The 23060-nt window shown below is 35.5% G+C and overlaps 1 protein-coding gene across 1 annotated transcript in view; it reads right to left on the bottom strand.

Moving 5' to 3' along the window:
* Window positions 1-23060, bottom strand: part of LOC138696640 (5-hydroxytryptamine receptor-like) — a 1489006-nt gene that overhangs the window by 490248 nt on the left and 975698 nt on the right. The window contains exon 5 of the mRNA XM_069821850.1: window positions 17324-17404. The gene's annotated coding sequence lies outside the window, so the exon portion shown is untranslated. The remainder of the gene's footprint in view (window positions 1-17323; window positions 17405-23060) is intronic.

The raw sequence follows: 23060 nt of genomic DNA, 5'->3' as shown, positions 1-23060 counted from the left end.
TTGCAAAGTGGATTAAAGGTTACGATTTTATTAGATGAAATGGGGATGTCGTATTCTGCGATTGCTCCTGTAAAGAGTTAAGCAATGCTATTCTGTTTCCGAATATTTTATATGGCAGTTGTTCTTTTTAAAAAAAATACAAAACTTCTTTAAAATAATTAATTAAATTATGATGTCCGTTTTTAATCGTATCTAGGTAACCATAAGGTCCACTATAATTTCAGATAAAATATACTTAAAATTTCAAGTCGACCAGCATGATATTGCAAGAATGCAAAAAAAAAAAAAAAAAAAAAAGGAAAGAATCTGCAAAGAATTAAAAAGATTCCTCAGATATGCCCGTGGGAAAGTGGATGTAGCGGCGAAAAACAAATTGGACAGAGTAATAAATGCTAACCCGGACGACGGATTCTATTGTTCAGTGAAGAAGATTATTTTGTGGTGAAAACTTGAATGAAGAATTTGACCTGACACTGTCACAAATATGTTCATTCAAGTTTAAACCCATAAATTCATGCGATGTAGAGAGGTCATTTTCTATCTACAAAAACATTTGACTTACAAGCGCAGGAACCTCGCAGAAACCAATTTAGAAATGATGAAGGATGAGTGGAACAGAGGAAAGTTCTCTCCTGCACCGGGATTTGAACCCGGGTTTTCAGCTCTACGTGCTGATACTCTATCCACTAAGCCACACCGGATTCCCATCCCGATGGGTTGAATCCTCTCAGTTTTTAAGTTCCACCTCTTGGGTTCCCTCTAGTGGCCTACCCTCATGCACTGCGTCGCAGATGTATGACAGTGGCACAATGTCCATACATGTGCATAGGTGCGCTCGATATGAGTGACTAAGTGGCCGGGATCCGACGGAGTAAGCGCCGTCTTAAATCACTAAGTAATTATTTTTCGCATAGCCTATCATATATATTATTACGATGTACCGAAGTACTTAATATGATATGATAAGAATTTCTGCACGGAAATATCATATGTACTTCGGTACATCGTAATAATATACAATTTAGAAATGTTGTTAGATTGTTAACTGTGCAAAAAAAAAAAAGTGAAGTGAAACAACATTGGAAACAAAAATGAAAGTGCAATTTTAATGTATTTTTCGATGGTTCGTGCACATTTCATAGTTTGATACTGCATGAATGCATGCATATTTTGGGAAATTCTCGTCTCTAGTAAAAGATGTAGAGATTGAGGGATTCATTCGTGAGAAGAATATAAAAGGGAGAAGAACGCATTAACGGTGAACTATATGGTTATTTTCCAATTCCGGCAACCAAATAATTCTATGAGTAGCCGTATGAAGCAGATGCTCTGTTGAAGTAACTATTACATAAGGAAATAATCCAAGCTCCATAGACACAAGTCCCTGCATAAAAGATATCTCATTCCAAGAGAGTCTCGGAAGTGTAATTCGTGAGCTGAGAAGGAAGATGAAAAATTCAAGAAGTCTTACCGCAAAGTCTACTTTTACTGTCATTTCGGCCGTCACACTGAAGCGTTATCACGCTATTATATATACAGTGTGTCCACTAAGGCCGGTTTCATCTACCTTCGTTACCATTAGACAGCAGAAAAAAAGTCAAGTAAAAGTCATGTTCACCATTTACAAGTAGTGTATGCTTAGACTATGGCATGAAGTGTGCACACTTCCCAAGTAGGTAGCTACAACACGGTACCGTCCGCAGAGAGCACCACGCGAACACCGAAAACAACTGCCACTTTGCGTTCTTTTCCGTACGTGAATAGAGAATCTTGAGATACGTAAATATTCTTCATTTTTGTTCGATGAAGTGATCATAATGCCGAAGGTGTACACATAGCGTGTATTCTTTAATACAAGAATATGGTGTCCACATTTTTAGTAGTGATACTGGTGAAACAATTAAGTGTCGGTTATGTATGTGGGTATTAAAAAGATAACAAAACTATCGATAGAATACCACTGCAATACACAGAAACACATGAAAAATGTTGCTCGTATGTTAGAAGAAAATAAGTGTTCAAGTTCAAATTCCATCTCAAATATGAAATATGACTTTAGCCAGGATTTGTGACGAATGATAAGTTGCAATATTCCATTCAAAACTTGAACAATCTTCACTTTAAAGGGTTTATAGAAAAGTACACAAAATATGCCATTACAATAGCTATATCAAAGTACAACCAATATCCAGGGATTATTCCGTGTGTCAATTTACATTTCCCCCGACCTGTACCTGCACGCGCCTCTAGTGTACCTGCTGTGCTTACGTAAACAACAACCGTCTGACGAGACAAATTAGTCGCATTGTAGTTACCTTCACATCAGAATGACTTTTTTTCCGCTATCTAGTTATCATTGTAACGTCTCGTTAAATAATTTAATGACACGATAGTCAGTTTTTATCTTTCATCAAACATCATTATTGCTAACGCATCTTAAAACTCATCTTTAATTCATTAGGACCTATTCGTCGGTTAAAACAGTAACGATGCGTTAAGAAGTCCACAACATGGTGGACGTATTCAATGCTGAAATTATTTATTTAGAACTTCAACATAATAGCGAACTTATAAATGTACTAATAACACTCGGAATAATCATCTTCAAGGATTAAGTGATAAAGAATTCCATGAAAGCTGCATAATATTAAGGAAATAAGTAGTAACAATGATTCTAGGAGAAACTGAACATTGGTTAGAATACGACAGGTAGAAATCATCTACTTAAAGCCACTTCAACAGATTCTTCTCTCTTTGAGATTTTTTGTTACGGAAAGTTTTTAAAAAGTAATTGATTATATTAACGATGTGTCAAAAGCTGTATTGTTTAGATATGTGAATAAAGTATCAGATTTACTACCAAAATTACGACCACAATACATTCACTATTTTTATAATAGGCCTATAGCCAAATTTCCTATCGTCATTGACACGACAGATTGTGTACATGTTCCAATCGTATCTCCTGGAAGTAATATGGCCGAAAGATTCTTCAATAGAAGATCCTATTTCTCATTCAATATTCAAACAATTTCATATGCAAAGCTCCGCATAGAGAAATTGTGGCGAAACTAGAGCTGATGTAGTTTCTTTCGTACTCCGCTTATTCTCCTGGGTCCTTGAGTAGGCCTATAGTATACTCTACTTCATACAAGTATTTAGTTTCAAATTTGTTACTTCTTTTTTAGTTGGCCATTTAACGACGTTGTATCAACTACTAGGTTATTTAGCGTCGATGATATTGGTGATAGCAGATGGTATTTGGAGAGATGAGGCTGAGGATTCGCCATAGATTATCTGACATTCACCTTACAGTAGAGATAAATCTCAGAAAAAACCCAACCAGGTAATCAACCCAAGCGGGGATCGAAGCCGAGCCCGAGCGTAACTTCAGACCGGCAGGCAAGCGCCTTAACCGACGAACGACGTCGGTGGCAAAATTTTCTACTAGGTGGAATTGTTACCGATCACTTACATCTTTTCTTTGATTGCCAAGCTCCTAATCTCTCTCTTAGGACTTACAGGAAGCACGGGAAGATCAATTCAATCATTGCTTCAACTATTTTAAACGAATATATCGACCAGTAACTCAAAGTCAAGGCACCATCAGACATGCTTTCGAAGTAACTATATAGTAAACGTTATATTTTAAGGGAGAAAAAAATATGATAAATCTAAGAAACATAACTCAAATGCCTAGTGTAGCCATTTGCTACAATCCGATTAATCATCTCCATATGCTTGAGGTTGTATTTACCTCCTCAAAGCTTGTGTGATCTAAAACGGTCGTATAAATATCAGATTAGCCATTGCCATGTTATGAAATAACATATAAAAGAGAACAACTGCTAGGACCTTCACTGTTGAAAATGAATTGTTTGGTATCGACCGCTAGATGGAAGTACTGCTGCTAGCTATTACTCCATGCAATTTCATCAGGGTTATAACCCTACTTCTTATACAGTCGCTAGATAGCAGTATAGTGAAATTGATAGAAGTTGTTGTCTTGAAAGTGCATTAGGGTGGTGAATCTGTTATTGTGATCAGGGCTGTCATTTAAATCAATTCGACGGCTTTGTGTACAATCATTTCAAAGTCAACTACAATTTCTTCGAATTAAAGAATGTATCTAATTTAGCGCACTCTTCAGTCGGTGGCCGAACAAAAGAGCATTAGTTTCTCTCTGCTTATCTCTCAACAAGAACATTGTCCGTTGATGTTAAAACCTTAGATGGTGTACAATAAACAACGTATTTAGTGCAGTAAGAAAATGTACCATACTTGAGAATAAACTCGTAATGAAACAAACTGAATATTTATGTCCGTATTAATATGATTATACTCCGTGTTTCTATAGTTTCTGACAGAGCAGTTAATAAAGCAAAATGTATTTAAAATAGCAACTTGCGGTTTTCTGTATTGCAATATGAACTCAAAAATATTCGGGTAGGTTGTATATGAGACACGGCCACAAGTTTTATACACGAATACGTTTCTCAGGATGGGATGTTGAATGTAAAGTATCCGTTGCTTATTCGCTCTGCTCCCATTAGCACTGCAATGCCTCGACATTGTGAATTACCTGTCTTTACTCAAATTCATTCGCGATTTTTAAATGTAATTTATTTTATCAACTGCTGATGATTGCTCAATTAAGATTGTAGCCTGGTTTGTTATGAAATGTTTGACTCAACTTCGAACGTTTTATCGCTTAGCATTTTCGAGTTGCGCTGTCTCGATTGCCGCGCGACCAGCAAATTCGTGCTTCAAATTACCTTTTCTCAAGTATTGTGTTAGATTACGTCAACCCCTCCAACTCAAGTTTACCTTGGATACATTGAATCTCCGTCTGTCGATCACTCTTTACTTCATTGTAATATGGGGGTAATTTATAAATTAAATGCATGACATATCTCGCCTGAAAATGAGTCTGTCGACTTTCTGGATTCTCATATAGTACCAAATCGAAATTATAAAAGTTTTCATTTGAAAACTATTTATATATTATGTTACATATGTGTAGTTTATACAGCGAAGACATGAGGGCCTATGTTTATTCAGAAAATTGGAGGTAGCACGAAACAATGCTGAGCTTGATGTATCAGTCTGTAATTCAAACATAATGAAACTTCAGAACGACGTATCAATGGGATCCATCAGCTGCAAACACCATTAAACCTTTGTGCAACAATTTCATTGAGACTGGTATTGTTCCTAGGAGGAATTGAAGTGGAAGAACTGGCATAAATGATGAAGATATCTATCGAGTTCTCGTTTTATTTCAGCGAAGTAGGAAAAAGTCTATTCGAAGGGCATCCATATAATTGTGTATGCCACCAGTCGTAGTGTAGGAAGTTAGTAGAAAATATTAACGAAAGAAGCCTGGGCTCTACCCTATAAACTTCAAAGCTTACTATACCCCAAACCTGATTACAACCCAAAGACCTTTAATTTTGCTGTTGACATGTCGGACAGTAGGCCTATTGAAGAGATCTCCTGATTATTTTGGTCGTATTATTTTGTTGTACAAGTCAATTTTTTTGTCCGGAAAGGTGAACAGATAAAAGGTACGGATATGAGGATCTAAGAATCCTCGTGTAGATTGTGAAACGGAAAAATATAGTCCGAAGAAGAATGTGTGCTATAGCATGATGAATGATCGGATCATTAGTTCATTTTTTGTAAGATGCTACTACTAATGCAAACATTTATCTTCACATGTTACAACAGCTTCTGCTTCCACAAGTGGAACACTTAGACCTTACCAAATCATTATAATCCAACAACCTTGTACACCTTTCCGTAGGACATAGTGTTGATGATTGTTGAATCTGCATTTCAAGAATAGGTGGAATGGCCGTGATGGACTCACTCTGGCCCTCTCGGTTACCCGACTTTACTGCATTATCTTTCTTCTTATATAGTTATGTGAAGGATGAAGTGGACACAATTCAACTGCCAGAAATTAAAGAACTGAAGCCAAGGATCAGAGATGCGATACAGAATATCAGTCTCGTGAGAAAAATATAGCGAAAGCTTTACTACGGTCTAGAAACCCTACTAGCAACTAGGGGAGCCAACGTTGAAGTAAGATAAATGAATGAAACTTTTTAAGTTGTGAATAGCAATGCAGGATACCTCATGTTGCTACTTTCAATACATATTAATGAGACTTTCGGAGCACCTAGTATTATTGTCATCGTCGTTTACAAGAACATTTTTGTCCTCTTTCGTTTTACAATTATGCTATTTAAAGCGTTATCACCAGGGAGAGGGGGATACAGCTCCAATTTTACGTAACTTACACCATTCTGGATCTGTATTACGTCAGTCTTAATAAGTCGCTGAGAAATTTGTGCAGGTGCTGTTCCAATCTCATGTCGTATTAATTTCCATTGTCTTTCTAAAATGACATCAACGGCTTTGCGTTTGACACTATTATGAACTACCTGTCTGCGTAACCGTTCCACTTTCATCGTGGTTACGTGAATAGGTTGCTTAATAAAATGCATTTCCTATTGTCTAAAGCAAAGGTTTTTAAACTTTAAGGACCATATTCATAGACGTTCTTAGCGCAGGCTTCCGGTGGATGATCAGCGAACTAACGTTTTTCGTATTCATAAATCAGTGTTAGCGACATGATATGATATGAATCCTGTACAAGTAATCAGTCGATAGCCGGGGCTGGTTTAGCACGCTCGTAGCGCGGGCTAGCGAAATGTCTATGCATAGCACCCTTAGATTCGAGGATCTCTTTCACCCTTTCACATAATGTGCACATTGCAGGACTCGTTAAACACATTATCTTAATAATTATATTTTTTTTCTACAAGATAAAAAAATTCACTTATTTTTTTCTTCAATAGTCATTGCAACCTCAATTTTGGTTTACAAACTACGCAAAAATTAACCTGGTTAATACCGTAAAAAGAAAGTTGTAATTTCGTGAACATTTTTAAATTAAATACTTTTATTGCTCCAATTTCTTGGTGTTTTTATTAGTAACATTATAAGGCCTAATTTCACAAAAATATATATTTTGGTCCAATTATGTCCTAGGTGAGATACAGATGACAGGGTTGGCCTTGATCACATACCCTGTTCAACATTTGCTTTCAGGATTTAGTCAAGAACTATTTCCAGGATATAGGAGGGGTGATAATAGGTTAGTAAGAGAAAGAAGAACGAAGTTCTGATGATATGGCATTGTTAGCAGAAGAGAAAAGAATATTAAGTGATAACCTACTGCAACTAAATGACAGCTGTGAGCAGTATGGGACGAAAATAAAGGCAAACATTATGAAGACCATGGTTAATGGAAGAAAAATAAACAAGAAAAACATGAGAATTCAAAATGAGGTAGTAGAGAATGTGGACAGCTTCAAATACTGGGGGTGTAATAATAATAATAATAATAATAATAATAATAATAATAATAATAATAATAATGTTTTATTTTCGCTGGCAGCGTTAAGGCCATAAGGCCTTCTCTTCCACTCAACCAGCCTTAATCAATACAATACATAAATTTAAATTACAAATATTTACACTACACTTAAAAGGTTCTCCAGCAATATTCTTCACTACACATTTATTTAAATTTAGATAAATCTATAAGGTAAAGTAGTAACTTAATTTATGAGCTAATTTAATTCAATGAATTATAATTAATTTAATATTTGAGATAGTGAGTAAAATGATGAAATGATGGGGTGTACTATAAGCAGTAACATGAGCTGCTGCCAGGAAGTCAAAAGGAGAATAGCAATGGCAAAGAAAGCTTTTAATAGAAAAAGAAGTATCTTCTGCGCACCTCTGGAATAAAAAATAAGAGACTAGTGAAGTGCTTTGTGTGGAGTATGGCATTGTATGGGGACAGAGACAGGGACATTATAACGAAGTGCTGAGAAGTGAATAGAAGCATTTGAAATGTGGATATGGAGAAGAATGGAGTGTGTGAAATGAACAGATAGGATAAGAAACGAAGCTGTATTGGAAAGAGTGGATGAAGAAAGAATAATTCTGAAACTGATCAAAAAGAGAAAAAGGAATTGGCTGGGTCACTGGGTGAGAGGAAACTGCCTACTGAAGGATTCACTGAAAGGAATGGTGAACGGGAGAAAAATTCGAGAAAGAAGAAGATATCAGATGGTAGACAACATTAAGATATACGGATCGTATGCGCAGACTAAGAGGAAGGCAGAAAATATGAAAGATTGGAGAATGATTGGTTTGTAGTGAAAGATCTGCCCTCGGGCAGAAAACTAGAATGAATGAATGTTTCTTTTTCATTTTTCGGAAGTCAACGTCGCTGAAGCAAAATCCTTTCTCACTCATCTATATTGCCGACAGCAATCTCATCAGGTTTTGCAAATTGATCCCATTTTACTAGATAAAACATTTTCATTCCTTTATCTAAGCTTGGTATTCAAACCACGAGACTGAATCATATTATGAAATATTACCATTATTCACGTCTTTAAAAAACTTTACATATAAAAGCACATGGCTGCAGAAACCTTCCCCTATGAGTTCGTCTCCTATAGAAGACAAAAAAGATTCCAGAGTCATAACATCTGCTGTCTTTCGCAATATTCCTAAGAGGAGTACAAGACACTCTACTTGCTTTCTCTCACAAGTTTCCATCTCCGGCTCTCCACTTACGATGACGTCAAAGACTAACGCCAAACTTACGTGACTTTGTCAACATATATCATATACGACTACCGCCACGTGTTATGATGTTAGAAGTGTCAGCTTACGTATCAAGAACTTCTTAATATATTGGTTTCCAGAATGCAACAAGATGCTACGACATATGCATTAAATTGTATATTTTATGTCGTACCCAGCAACACGTTTATCTGTACCGTATCGCTTTCAACTTTAAGGAAATGAATATAGGCTACAGATGTATTCTGTTTAAAATGAATTTGACATTCTCCGAGAATAAATATGGGGCTCAAACATTAATGATTTCAATGTGCTGAAAAGTACTACATATGAATATTATAATGTTAATAATGAATCTCAGATATGAAATATTAGCAAATAGTTTGCGATACTTTACAAATGTTCTACAGAAGATGTAAGTTAAAGTAGCTCCCCTTTGATTTACCACACAAAATGCAATTACAAATTATACACAATTATTTTATTTATTTATTTAATATTTTACACTTGAGCTACTCTAGGCATTGCAGCCCGAAAGAGCAGAAGCTCGTGCTCGGGCGCAGTTGAGATCAGTTATACAAAATATATCAAAAAATTAAGAGAGTTCATTGAGCACAATAACATTAATAAATGATAAAATAATACAGCATATAATAATAGGGTCTATATACAAATAGAAAATACAAAAGTACATAAATATTAGAGTATCAATTTTTAACTCAATTAGCTTAAACAATTAAATAATTAATCTGATTTGTTTCTTAAATCTGTGTGTGTTAAGTGTACTTGGCTCAAGTTAAGCTCTAATTAATTCGTTATATATACTTATATAATTATTATCGTATATCACTTGCTTCTTCTCCTGCATGTTACTAGCTGTTAGTTTACGTCAATTTTCCGCTTCCTATTCAAAATTTTCTAAAGTTTCTTCATTGGAACGGCGAAAGTTAGAGTGAGACAAATGACCAACAGCTTTGGAGCTTACATGTTCAGGTTTTCTCAGCCTCAGATTCCCTAGCAAAGACGCGTTTTCGCATACATTTTTGTTTTATATGCTCTTTTACCGTGCTGTTTTAGTACGCTACAAGAGTGATTGATGTATTATCATTAGGGCTCGGATGTTTATGACGTAAAAAGTGGGAAATATCCAAGCAAATATTACATTAAAAATAGTCAAATATGACCAAAAATATACAAAATATGACCAAATATGACCAAAAATATACAAAATATGACCAAATATGACCAAAAATATACAAAATATGACCTAATAAATTGATTCAAATTTAATTAATATACGTAATTGCCACATTATTTGAATCGCATTATTTTAACATTAAAACAAAAGTTCAATTTTTCCTTGTAATGGTTTACTTCTATATACCGTACAGTAGAAGGTATAGTTTTTTCTACTATTCCAATTCTTGTTCCTGTAAAGAACAACCCATGTTAAGCTAACTGTGGATAAACAAATACCTGTCATAATTGCAGTAAAATGAAGTTCTAAGTATTACATACCTATCTTAATTCTCCATTTATGGCAGTATTACAGTATATTACCATGTGCGTCTTCAAATTATCGAAGAGGAATCTTCTCCGATTGTCAGTCAGAATGGTCTTGTATCGTGACCTTCGTGAGAAGCTTCATTCAACGTCACAAGATGTAACGGGAGCATATTTAAATAGGGTGAAGTCATTGCACTCTAAGTGGGTCGTCTTCATCTAAAACAGCTTTCTTCACAACCGTTTGAAATGTCACTAAATTTTCACATTGTTAAAAATCCATAATTTATATCCAGCACTTTCGTTTGTCCTTTATGGAAACCGCTGCACTGCCCCTTGCTCTCCCTACTTCGCATTATACGTTTTCCTCCAGTTCCAAGGTTTCATGTAACTCTAGACCAATTTTATTGCTTCTAGGTGAGAAAGTGATTCCGCGATACCTCCATAATTTGATTTTATGTAAACCAAATCTCCCAACAAACTGCTGGAAAACAATTCCTGAACAATTTTATTTGAAGATGCATCAGTTGCAATCTTCTTTATGTCTTTGTAGTTCCCGCAGTAATACTCAACTGCATTCAGAATATTAATTCGTGTTGAACTTGGTCAACCAGGTTCATTAATTGGAGATGATCAAATTTAATAATGTAATTGTTACTGGCCATGCTTTCATTATTCGGGGGGATGGATTTTTTTTTAGTAGGTTATTTTACGACGCTTTATCAACAGCTTAGGTTATTTAGCGTCTGAATGAGATGAAGGTGATAATGCCGGTGAAGTGAGTCCGGGGTCCAGCACTGAAAGTTACCCAGCATTTGCTCGTATTGGGTTGAGGAAAAACCCCGGAAAAAACCTCAACCAGGTAACTTGCCCCGACCGGGAATCGAACCCGGGCCACCTGGTTTCGCGGGCAGACGCGCTGACCGGGGGGGGATGGATTTATTGAGCAATATTATACATACAGATGTACCATATAATCAGAATTTACTCTTAAATCCAATGACCGTGCGTGCTGTGTAAAATAAGTCCTACTTTGTAGGCTTCACCTCCCTCACCTATGATTAGATCAAACCAATCTCCAAAAGAACACGGGGATTAAAATGAAAATGGCAAAAACAAAACACATTATATAATATATCCTAACCTAAAACAAGCATAAAAGTGTATAATAGAGTAGTTACCTTTATCCCTTCGTCAGTACGCATCACAAACTTCAACAGCTGAAGTTCTAATCTGGCTCGCCTTCAAGAGGAACAATCCAATCTTTTGTTCGCATTCTCTATTCCACATGAGGTCAAGACATGCAAGCCAGCTCCTATTCTGACTTAGCATCGAGGGTGGTAGATATTTTTTCCGGATATGTTCCAATTCGACACACTGCAATAAAGTATGCCTCCAGGAGTCCTTTTCCCCGCACAGTGGACAAAGGCGCTCTCCTTATTCGTTGACAATTTTATAACCCTTCCATGCCCCTAATCTTATCCACGCTAAACCAGCTCTACTCTCTTTGTTACGAGAATTTATGTAGTACACCTCCTCCAGTTAAACATGAGATATGGTTGTAAATGTAGAAGTGGGATGGAAGGTGCTAGTTCTTTTAATTTCTTCACTCTCAATATACCTTTTGACATTCGATATCAATTTGTCCACATCGGGGAAATTAAATCGTATCTCTTTCGCAACTCTATGGAACAACAAAACGTATTCGCGCTTAACTTCACCATCCCACAACAGTTCCATAGCATTGTCGAATAGTATCGCAATTGTTGAATTATTTACTGCATCAAGAATTTGTGAATCTAGTAAAAATATATTACCTGGTCGCCTGGAAAAGAGCATTCCAATGACAATATCAGCTACGTACCTCCCACAGGGTGCGAATTATGGTTTCTGATGAGGGGATATAGAGTCCTAAGTAGAGAATACCATAAATAAAATTATTATTATTATTATTATTATTATTATTATTATTATTATTATTATTATTACTCATCCACTGAAGTTGACACAGATTTCACTTTATATTACACATATAAAATACTTGCTAGGCTATGGCGAAAGTATATTTATAGGCTTAATGTAGAGTTATGCAAAGCATCTAAAAAGTTTTACCTCTGTACATATTTGTCCAGAGAAATTATTTGTTAACTTCGGTGGCGCCACGACGGCGTTGATGACAACTAATGGCAAAGCCTTCTGTAATGAACATCACCTTGGCTGAGAGTTAAGCAAATGCAATTACAGTATCACAGACTCCAAGAGCGCAACTTCAATTGTTTTGCAGGGGGGATTAGTTTGTTGTGTCACTTGCAGGACATCTCGAACTGGTGACGAGTGAGATGAGAAGGGGTGGGGTGGGGATAGGATGAGATGGCAATGGAATGGTAAGGAGGATGGATTAAGGTAATAGTGAAATGTGAACGGGAGAAAAGAAAACTGAAGAAAACAAATTAAAATATGCAAATATAAATTAATGCGTATGAAAAAAACATAAAATGAAAATGAAGAAGAATAAGAAAATAGAGAATAAAAATAAACGACAGAAATGAAAGTAGAAAGAAAGAAGAATATGCAAAATGGAAGAAAACCAGATGGAACAAAACACTTAACATACCGTCAACTGGGGTAACAATTTTTTATCATTCTAAAAGTAAACTTTTGCAATTGATATGTTTAATGATATCTTTAATGAAAGTTTTTAGAATGAGTTTTGTGTGGAGTGACAATAGTTCCTAAAGCATTACAAACATATTGCCTTATGTTTATCTGTATTCATAATTTTTTAAATATTGGTCCAAAATTCTTGACAAGAGGTAACTTTGCCCCAATTTTCCAACTTGCATAACAGGTTGTATTTAGAATTGTCTTCGGATACTTTAACCACTAAATTATTGCTGGTTTACCAAGCTGATATGATAAAATGCACTGAAATGATACATCACAATTTAATTAAGAACATTGCATATTTTATTAGAAAAACATTCGAATTGACGGTCATAGTGGCAATTATGTCACTGATTAATTTCCAACTTTCAATCACTGATATATCTGTATAAGTGTTAAATGGAGGAAGAGCATTGTGGGTTAAACTACATCAACTAATAGAAAAAATATAGAACTCTGAACAAATGCCACAGGATTGGAAAACAGCTATTATCGGCCCTATACACAAGAAGGACAAGTTAAAAAATGCAGCAACTACAGAGGCATATCATTTTTTAACATAACCTATAAAATATCACCAATATTTTAGCCAGTTATTTAAAACCATATGTTGAGGAAATACTCTGATATTATCAGAGCGGCTTTCGGAAAGGAAGGTCAGTAAACGATCAAATTTTCAGCTTAAGAATTATATTGGAAAAAGCTTATGAATGCAATGTAGATATTCACCAATTATACATTGATTACAAACATACTTATAACAGCATAAACAGGAAACAACTTTTTGAATTAATAAAAGAATTTGTAATACCAAATAAATTGGTAAACCTAGTCAAAATTACTCTAAATAATATAAATAATAAGGTCAAAGTTGATGGAAAATTATCCCCAAATTTTCAATCAGCAGTTGAACTAAGACAAGGAGACTCATTATTCACGCTTCTATTTAATATAGCTGTGGAGAAAATAACAAGAAATGTAAAGATAAATCCAGGCGGAACACATATAATTATAATAGATTAAGTCAATGTTTAGCCTTTGCACATCTGCGGTATTAGGCAGAACATCCAAACACTTAACAGAGACTGTAAGAGATATGATAACTGCTGCAACAAAAATCGGTCTCAATATAAATCTCAAATATATATATATATATATATATATATATATATATATATATATATATATATGCTTAATAGGAAAGGTAGTCCACAAGTGAAAGTAGTAGAGTTAGAAGTTCAAACATATGAAAGGATTGAGAGTTTTAAATATCTGGGCACTCTAATAATAGAACAAAATGAGATCGAGATAGAGATTAAAGAAAGAAATAATGAAGGAAATAAATGCTGTAAAGCACTGGGACATCTCTTTAGGAAAAGATATTTGTCACAGATGATAAAAGAAAGATTATATAAAACAATTATAAAACCTATTGTAACATATAGATCAGTCATGGACTTTAACAGACAAGTCAAGAAAGCCACTAATGACTTGGAAAAGGAAAATATTTCGAAGAATTTACTGTCCAATATATGAAAATGGCATATGGAGAATTCGTCCAAACTCTTAAATTATGAACAAACATAATACACCAGACATTGTGGCAACAATAAGATCAAGAAGATTGAGATGGATGGGACATGTACAAAGAATGAGCCAAGATAGAGTGGTGAAGAAGATTTTAGAAAGGAAGATGGGAAGCAGTAGAAAGAGAGGAAGACCCGGACTTAGATGGAATGATGATGTGGAAAATGATTTGAGACAGCTAGGAGTAAGAACGTGGAGAAACAAGACTTTGGATCGAGACGTATGGGCATCTATCACAAAATAAGCCGAGGCTAAACTTAAGGGGCCGTAGTGCTATATGATGATGATGATGATGATGATGATGATGATGATGATGATGATAGAATATAATCCACTATATAGGTATATATTGCAATATGGTAAAATATGTTGAACTATTTTAAAATATATCATGCTAGAATATGTTGCAGTATGGTAGAATGGGTTGTTTATGGTACAATGAGTAGCATTAGTGGTATAATGTTTCAGTGTGTGGTAGTAGCTATATGTTGCAGTATGACAGAATATGTTGCAGTGTGGTAGAATGGGTTGTTTATGGTACAATGAGTAGCATTAGTGGTATAATGTTTCAGTGTGTGGTAGTAGCTATATGTTGCAGTATGACAGAATATGTTGCAGTGTGGTAGAATGGGTTGTTTATGGTACAATGAGTAGCATTAGTGGTATAATGTTTCAGTGTGTGGTAGTAGCTATATGTTGCAGTATGACAGAATATGTTGCAGTGTGGTAGAATGGGTTGTTTATGGTACAATGAGTAGCATTAGTGGTATAATGTTTCAGTGTGTGGTAGTAGGTATATGTTGCAGTATGACAGAATATGTTGCAGTGTGGTAGAATGGGTTGTTTATGGTACAATGAGTAGCATTAGTGGTATAATGTTTCAGTGTGTGGTAGTAGCTATATGTTGCAGTATGACAGAATATGTTGCAGTGTGGTAGAATGGGTTGTTTATGGTACAATGAGTAGCATTAGTGGTATAATGTTTCAGTGTGTGGTAGTAGCTATATGTTGCAGTATGACAGAATATGTTGCAGTGTGGTAGAATGGGTTGTTTATGGTACAATGAGTAGCATTAGTGGTATAATGTTTCAGTGTGTGGTAGTAGCTATATGTTGCAGTATGACAGAATATGTTGCAGTGTGGTAGAATGGGTTGTTTATGGTACAATGAGTAGCATTAGTGGTATAATGTTTCAGTGTGTGGTAGTAGCTATATGTTGCAGTATGACAGAATATGTTGCAGTATGGTAGAATGGGTTGTTTATGGTACAATGAGTAGCATTAGTGGTATAATGTTTCAGTGTGGTAGTAGCTATATGTTGCAGTATGACAGAATATGTTGCAGTGTGGTAGAATGGGTTGTTTATGGTACAATGAGTAGCATTAGTGGTATAATGTTTCAGTGTGTGGTAGTAGCTATATGTTGCAGTATGACAGAATATGTTGCAGTGTGGAAGATTATATTGCAGTATGGTAGAATATGTTCAATTATCTTAGAATTTCTTGAATGATGGTAGAATATGTGTTGTTTATGATACAACAGGCTGCATTACGGTAGAATACGGGTTTTAGTAAGGTAGAATGAGTTGTTTATGGTAGAATATGTTGCATTACAACAGCATATGTTACAGTACAATAGAATATGTTGCATTATGTTAGAATATAGCCCAATAGTGTATTATGGTAGAATAGGTTGCATTATAGTTTCCGTAAAATGTTAATATAGGCTAATTTGTTTAAAAATGTATTCTCGCAATTTACTACAACACTTCACAGTAATTTTTATATGTTTTTCGTTTTATTTTAATCAACAGTTTTTTCGTTTATATTATGTATCTAAATCATTTATTTCTACATTTATAATTTCTTTCGCATTCCGTTTTAAATCTTCGGACAGTCAAATCTGTTTAGCTATTTGTAATGTGCAAAGGAGAAACATATTCTTGCTGTCTTATTTTATAACTAAAAATGTAGACAGCTTAAATATTCGAAAAGTTATGGAGTTCATAATATACTAAAAATTATGTGTTTTTAGTGAAATTAATTACTTATTACGGTTGTTGCTTGCTTTGAAATGCTGAATACTTCATAACGAAGTCATTGCACTTTGCTAAACATTGGGTTTAATTGGATTACAATTTTAATGTCTTTATTTCGTTAACATAACCGATTATACTTTCTGCTGATAGAAGTCTGCGGACATGCGAACTACTGAATCGGTATATTCAGATTTTTCCATATTATCGACCTCCAGTATTATTGTCGAAATTATAACCATTGCCGGTATTTGAGTACAGGGTAATTGTATGGGAAAATAATTTCACTTTTATTACTTCTTCATCTACGATAAACATATTTTCGCATACAATATATCTCCATATGAAGCAAAAGCTACGCTTTCTCCTATTATGTATACGGCACTTAAGATGTTTTAGTCTGAATGATTCCTCGGACGACTGAAAGTAAGTTATTTTAGTCCAGAGGCAAATGTGGTAAAAAAACTGGACCACGTAATAACATTACAGATATACATATTCCTATTCAAACTTATCTTTAAGCGAGAGATTCATGGGACACTCTGTATACTCTTCGTTCATTATCTTCCAGTTGTACAAAACGTAGAAAAATTTTAATTAGGTCGCTACTACGATCCAGTTTTTAGTGTCACCCACATCAGTACGTCGCTTGGGGTAGAAACGTTTCCTCCTTTTTGACAAGGATCGTGCTAATATAGGACAATGCCTGTGACTGGATGTTTTAGTAATTAGACGATATAAAGAGTACGAAAAAAACCTCTGCACCCAGACTTCATTTAAACTTACGCAATTACACGGGGCAAGTGCAGGATGAGACTCATATTAAATCATTGTGAACTTTTTATTAGCATCCAGACTTACCTCTCATATCCAGTCCTCTCGTGTGGGAACAGTCTGCTCGTATTCGCTGGCGGGGAGAGTTTTTCAAGAGGAGCGTCCAAACTGCAAGCAGGAAACGCAAATTACAGTACAATTATCCTAGTTTGTTCAGATTCTATTATACTGTAAAGAAAACTTTTGTAATTACCCGATTCATCCAGCACTACAAACTTATTTAGAGATATAAAACACAGCGGAAATTTAACCAGCTGATTTTTCGAGACAATGCACCAGTTTGTGTATTCATCTTATTTATTTTTAGACTATAAAGATTAGAATTATGATAAATTTTAAATATACCGAACACTGTAAGGAGTATTTCAGAACGCTAATGAAGATCTAGCGTTATGGATCTGTGCAAAGTGCGTTTTCTTCCAAACAAGCAGTCCGTAGTTCAATTCCCTGCGCTGCCATGGAGATTTATTTCCTTTCCACGGGAGACAGGGTGTTTGTTTTTTTAGTTATACTTGTCCCGTGATGTTTCTGCGGTAGTTTTACATTATGCTGACCACATCCTCACGGAACCCGGCCAAGTTAGAGTCCAATATTGGTTCGAAGAAAGGCTAAAACACGTAGTGACTTTGTATCGCCTTACGAAACAAATTATGGATTAAGTCTTTAGGTCGAAATGAAAGAAAATTTAATTCGGGACGCGCAACTGAGTTTTGGACAATTTTGGTTTTTTCTTCATATTTTAAATATGTTGTCAACAAAATCTGCGGTTTCTTGAGGAATGTTGTAATGAAGATTTCATTGTGATATCTTTATTCTAAGTTATAAATTCAGTTTGTTTCATGTAAGTGGTTACTATATTCAGAACGCATATTATACATTTTAAAATTATTTTGCAGTAAATTGGAGTTTCTACAAGCAAAGGTGCCTTGTTAACACATATTTATGTTGTATTTAGGAACATAGACAAAGTTGAACATAAAAATAAAAGAGTCAGTAATTATGAAGTAAAAAATAATTATTGAGATAAATGTGCCTGTATTTCAAGAAAGTAGCTTCTTAAATCTGGATTCCATATTCCACACACACACACACACACACACACACACACACACATACACACACAGTAGTATCATTTTCAATTTCAAGGAGATTTTTAGCTTTTGTTTTGATGACAGTCATAGACGAGTAACTTATTTTGCATAAATACGAAGTTACAAATGCTATAAAAAAATTAAGACCTTCTTTTGTAAGCTTAGGTATTCTTGCGAACTTTTGATCCAAAACTGGTCTACGCTCTGTGAAAGAAAGTAGGCTAGATTTTCCATGAGTTCTTTAATAGGCGTGCAATGGAATGAATGAAATTAATTTTTGTCAAGAGATGTCGACCACAAATGAAGTTTTCTTTCAAAATCCTCGATTTTATATCTGCTGTTATTATGTTAACATCTTGGCTTTATAAACTACTATTCAAAGTGTTTAAATGCTCGAAAAATAAATCAATAGGGAAGGCGAGTCAAAGAAGCCAAAGAGAATTGGAAAAAAGTTTTGTCTACTATCCCGAATTCCCCTCATGCAAGTACCACTATATTAGAAGTTGGATGGTATCCCATTGTCTTCAGTAAAATCATCGTTATTTTTTATTGCACTGGAATTCGTACTATTCAAATGGTATTAAGTACCGGTATGGTAGCGGCGTAGCAAAAAAAAGTCTCTCCCAAAAGTGGATCGCGCTTTCTAACGGTTTGGGAACCACTGACATAGAAGATACACGGCAAATAACAACATGAAATTTGTCCTTTTTATTAAAAAATATATGTGTATTCAATGTGTTTTGTGATCGTAAAAACGAACCCGCAGTTAGTTTTTGTCCAGCACGTACTGTTTCTCCAAAATAAAAAGTTATTTAAAGTTAGTGAAATGTTGCAATACTTTCACCTTACGGGATGCAACATGTCGCTGAAAGTAAACTTTCCTAACAGCCACCTGGACTTCTTTCAAAAAAAAAAAAAAAAAAAAAAAAAAAAAAAAAAAAAAAAAAAAAAAAAAAAACCTTGGTGTTGTAAGCGATGAACACGGAAATAGCTACCTTCAAAAAGCGCTTCAGTGCAAGGTGGAATGCAAGTACGCTGGCTGAATATTGCTGTTCACTCATCAGAGAGACTGCAGAAGCTGTCTACAAACGTAAAAGATCAAAAAAGACATTTTTATTTGTGAATTTTGTCCAAACAAAGGTTGCTTCATGTGCTATTGTAACAAATTTGTGTAAATAAGTGAAGTGCGTGTACCATAAAAATGGTATGTGTTAGAAAATTTTCGTTTTCGGAAATGAACTCAGCATCTCTCATTTGAAGACATAACTACCTACATAAAACTCATGAAAGTCCATTTTGTCATGCATATTACTATGTATATTTTAATTTGTTCAAGGTTTAGATTTCGTGTTTCTTAACAATATCTGATGATGCCGAAAAGGCGAAAACGTTAATTTTCCATATACAATGTTATAGCAAATAAGCATTTGCAAAATAGATAAATTCTATAGATTGAACTTGAAACTTTTATTACCTAGAACATGTTAAATATATCAATAAATGTGAAAATCACAACGAACTGGGGAAGAATGAAAAACGAGATAAACAAAAGGATAAAAGGAAGAAGCAAAGAAAGTAATGTATCTGTAGATGGAAGGGAAAAATAGAGGGACAGGAAAAATCAGGGTTGCAGAAATAACTCTGACTGTGAGCGACACCCCTGATGCAAATATCAGGACTATACTGATGTTCTTGGTCCAGAACACGAAATAGCTTTAATAAGAGAAGAGAGATAGGGGTTGGGCGGGACGGCTGTTTAGGAGCGAACCCACTGGGAAATAAAACTTGATGTGCCGAAACTTTACGTCTCCTGTCTTCTGCGTTCGTTTCGCCCTTGTAAAAGACTTCACTGTTGCAACATTACGCAGCTTCCTACATTTTAAATAAAGGGAGACACTCTCTTATCAGGTCTGTAATGCAGTGCGCCTATCTCTACGCACTTACACTCTCCCAAGACTACTACTTCGACAAAAGGTCATTTCCAAGTTTGTCATCGTCATAATGTAATCCAAATGGTTTTTCATGTCTTCGGCTGAAATTAAACTTCTCCTCTTCCTCTAGGACAGGGGTCGGGAGCTCATACTGAAGGGGATACACAGTCGCGTGGCAACCTTACTCCACTTTCTGTTCGTGTACACCAGGCGTGGCGAAAATGTGACTCATGAACACATTGTGGCTCCCAATGATAGCTGTGCATTTCCTTTGCTTCCTATCTCCCTCAAACCCCACCCTCTCACTCACTGGAGTCAAACTCCGTTCCATTTGTATTTGTCTCTGGCCTGCAAGTGGCGTCTCAAAACCATGTACCTCTACAAAAACGAAAGTTTCAAGTAGAATGGGAGGACGCATTTTTTCGCTGACAATATGATGAGAATATTAAATGTATGATTTGTTCACAAGTATTACGAGGAAAACGGTTGTATAACATATAACGGCATTATAAGTTACTACATGTTACTGATGAAACATTAATGGTTAAGCATTAATATTATTGTTATTATTATTATTATTATTATTATTATTATCTCTGTACGTCGATCATTTTTCAGCAGATGCACGAATAATGCAGTTAGATCTTCAATTTAAACACACAGATTTACAATGTGATGTTAAATAAAAGCTAGATGTAAGGACTTGACACATGTTCAATCTTTCAAATATTTGCCAGAAAATGAATATCCGAATCTTCGTTCTTCCGCTTGCTCTTTTGAAGCCATATTCGCTACAACTTTCGTTTGTGAAAAATTATTTTCAACAATAAAATAGTAAAAACCAAATTTAGATCACGACTGACAGACAAATACCTTCGTGATCAACTACGACTGGCAGTAAGTGACACAATTCCTGATTTTGAAATTCTGTCGCAGAGACATTCTGAAGACAGTTAATTTTAGGTTGTGATAATGTGTCCTATGTTTTTTGTTCATTTCTTTCTTCGTTACAAGTACTAAACATTAGTTTGTAGCCTTGTACTGTATAAAATTTTATTTTAAGTACTTGAAGTAAGGAAAGTGAAAATCCGTTAATAAGTCAGACAGTTGCTTCACTTCCCCTCCGGCTGTCCGCCTCCCACCATAGGTGCTATGCACGTTGCAGGTTACACAATGGCTCGGCGTACGACCACAATTTCGCCACGGCTGGTGTACACAACCACTAAGTCAATAAACGGCCGCTCGACTTCAGTACAGTCACAGTCTGCATAAGTGGCGTAGCATTATCACCTGAAACGTTAATGGCATTAAATATAACTGATTGAGCAATACCTTTATTATCTGTACTTTCATTTAGTGCCAAGGAGTACCACTTCATAGTTTGTATTTTATTCATACATCAGAACTAAGTACCACTATTCTGCCCGCAACTGTGTGAGGTGACATACTGATGCACTTGAATTGTTCGACTATGTTAGGGCAAACATCTTCTGCAGCTAAAACTAAACACTCTTTAAAATTCTCCCCCAATGTGAATGCTTTCATACTGGGTGTTCATTTCAAAGTGTGTCATGACGTCACTGTTGTTGGGTCACCGATTTGAAGCGAGTTTCAGCTTATATGTTAGAGAAGTTGCCTATTATTTAAGGCCTTCTTCAATCTGAACTTGAGAATGTGTACGGTACAACTTGAACGTCGTAGCAACAGATGGCGGTCTGTACGGTCTGTGTGCTACCATAACCCCTTTCGAACTGTGTTTTGCGCCGGCAAGTCGTATGCAGGGTATTTGTTATCATCGGTTGCTTACGGTAACATTCCACAACACAAATCAAATGCTCCGTGTCCATGTTGACCGTCGAAGTTAATGTCAACAAATACGTAAGTAATCGTCTTAACCCTCTCCCCATATTCCGACAGTACGTATTTCCAAACAGTTCACATTCCTGCCACTACCGGCGTTACCATACGTATCGGTACGTACTCTTCAGAATGAACGCCGTACTTGCTAGGCAACTTCTCTACCTCTTAGGTTATACACCTCTGCGGAAGTGTAGGAAGATTGAATTCTCTAGGCTCATCGGCTAGCCACATGACGGCATACAGCGAGCCATGACACATTTTGAACTGAACACCCAGTACTATCCGCAATATAGTTTTCGAGGCATCAGCTGGCACGAACCGATTTCTGTGCTGTGGTTTCTTCACTATCTTGTACGATTTTTTCAGTCATTTGCCTTTTTAAACTTTCTAAAAACTACTTTCTCTCGTCCCCTACAATAGATGACATATTCTTATGTTGATACAAAGTCGTATAGAATCACATTACGCTAATCGTTAAACTTATTACTAAACAATCATCTGACGCAGCTAAATATTAACTGATAACTTAATTCCGTAATTTATTACATGTTTATTGTGTTAGAGCTACAATAATTCTACAGAAATGACATTTCATGAATACAGTAATAGATTTTAACATATTTTCAGTTTTTCCTTTCAAAATTCTCTTATCTTCCTTCATATGCATCGATGAAAATAGGAGTGAAGAAATAGCAAAAAGTCATAGAGCTCACATAGACACAACTCAGTCCCAGTTACCTCTGAAAGGACGTGTTTTCACATAGGCTACATCAGACGTGCTCAAAACGACAAGCTGGGGAGATTCAAAGAAATGCATCATGTACCACACAGATAATAATTTGCGTTTAGGGTGGGAGGCGATTTCAAGTAAGAACTGAAGCA

Source organism: Periplaneta americana, chromosome 1, assembly GCF_040183065.1.
Source record: "Periplaneta americana isolate PAMFEO1 chromosome 1, P.americana_PAMFEO1_priV1, whole genome shotgun sequence".
In the NCBI taxonomy this organism is placed as follows: Eukaryota; Metazoa; Arthropoda; class Insecta; order Blattodea; family Blattidae; genus Periplaneta; species Periplaneta americana.
The sequence above is the reverse complement of the archived record's forward strand: the minus strand, read 5'-3'. Positions and strand labels throughout refer to the sequence as shown.